We start from the raw sequence: 1,947 nt of genomic DNA on the forward strand, positions 1-1,947 counted from the left end.
TCAAAGAAGGAAAACACTTCTCCTCACCCTAACCGAAACTCAACCTCACAAAAAAAACACCGATTCACAGTTATAAAAAAAAAACATTGATTCACAGTTATGAAAGAAAAAGGAAGATATACACACATTTACGAGACCGAAAACGACATGAAGAAAGAGCCAGAAATCTACCGTCGGTATGCCTTGGAAGCGAATAGACAAGTATGCGGTTCTCTCTCTTTTTCCTCTTTCGGAATCGACGCCTTAGCTACTTTGCTTGAGCTCCCAAGAATCACCTGAATCGATTTCGTTGCCTCTCCTAAGGTTCGTCGCCTCCTGGATTTTTATGGATTCGCCGTTTTTTCTTACCCCCAAAATTCCTTAGGGTTTCGTGAATAGTAACCCCTTTTATATATGACCTCTATGATGTGTTCCCTGTGGTGTAGTGGAGCGCTGTCCGTACGGAGGATGCTGGAGGTTTTTGTCTTCACTCAAGCTGGTGGTCCCTCTCGTCTGCTTTTCTGTACCGTTGGTAGTGACCAGGAGCTAAGGCACCTGTCCATGTAGTGGAGCGTGAGTTCTGAAATTGTCTGCTCAAGCTTGGTGGTCCCCCCTCAACTCTTATCCTATTTTTTTACCACAGGTAAATCACTGTTGTGAAACCACTTGAGTATACGTTTTTGAATTAATGGTACATTGGTTGTGTTAATTTCATCTATTGCTGATACTTGCAGAACATACGCCACGCCGGGTGGAATTTCAGTTGAGGTTTGCAAGCGACATGATTCGTTCGTGGATTAAATTGGTGTCGGCGAGATATCGCATAACTATCTTGACACGGTTCTGGTGTGGCTTCGTCGAGAGCAAGGACACCTGGAAGCTCTTTGCCTTCCAATAACTCCAAACTCGCACCACCACCAGTGGAGGTGTGGCTCATGACTTTAGCGACTCCTACTTCCTCCACAGCAACGACGGAATCTCCTCCTTCAATAATAGTTGTCACCCCTTTTTCACTAAGGTCTGCCAGCTTCTTTGCAATAGCCTCTGTCCTAGTAGCAAACTTGTCAAACTCGAACACTCCCATTCCATATGACGGTTTTGGTGGTGTTCAATGCTTCGGTGAATGTTTTAATAGAATCGGGACCAATATCCAATCCCATCTGACCATCGGGAATGGCAGATGCTGGCACAATCTAGCTGTTCGCATCAAGAGCGAATTTGTCTAGAGTCATGACATCAACGGTAACAAGAGCGACACCCCATTTGCCTTGGCTTAAGTAGTGTTGTAGCAAGATCCAACTTATCTTCCTCTACAAGGGATGAACCAACTAAAAGACTTTTTGCCTTGTGAAATGTGAAGATCATCCCTCCACCGAGAAGAAGCATGTCAACTTTTTCTAGAAGCGACTCAATCACACCAATTTTAGATGAGACTTTGGAACCACCCACAATTGTAGCAAATGGCCTTTGAAGGATTTCTATCTAAAGCTGCTCTGCGTACATATTGAAAAGTTGCTCTGCCATCAGAAGCATTTGAAGGATCTCTATCTAAATCAGTTGACTTTCGAAGGAAAAAGCTATTGAAAAAGTAAAACCTCTTCTGCACATCAGGTTAGTACTGGTCTGAATTTCGACTCGCTTTAATAGCCCGAATACGCATATGGTCGGATCAAAATCTTCATGGCTTATATCTTATATCGCAAACTTGCTTTTTATGAGTTTAAAACTTGAATCCCTTTACTGATTTCAGGTGTTTGGCAGAAGTTAGCATTTGTTACTGAAACTCCAGACGTTGCGGCTGAACTTCCATGTATCAAACCATGAGAATACTCCATTTTTATTGGATTTAGAGAAAAACCCTTCAAAACTTTTGAGTTGCCAAGCTAGATATTTGAACTGAATTCTCCATCTAACGTGCTAGCGGCAACAGTGAGGGTCCAAGGAGCAACGTTGCAAGCCGTTCGAGGA

At 43.1% G+C, this 1,947-nt stretch overlaps 1 pseudogene; it reads right to left on the reverse strand.

The window, feature by feature from the left end:
• Window positions 1-694: 694 nt before the first annotated feature.
• Window positions 695-1,443, reverse strand: LOC127107973 (phosphoglycerate kinase 2, chloroplastic-like; annotated as a pseudogene).
• Between the last annotated feature and the right edge of the window lie 504 nt (window positions 1,444-1,947).

This window comes from Lathyrus oleraceus, chromosome 1 (assembly GCF_024323335.1).
Source record: "Lathyrus oleraceus cultivar Zhongwan6 chromosome 1, CAAS_Psat_ZW6_1.0, whole genome shotgun sequence".
Lineage (NCBI taxonomy): Eukaryota > Viridiplantae > Streptophyta > Magnoliopsida > Fabales > Fabaceae > Lathyrus > Lathyrus oleraceus.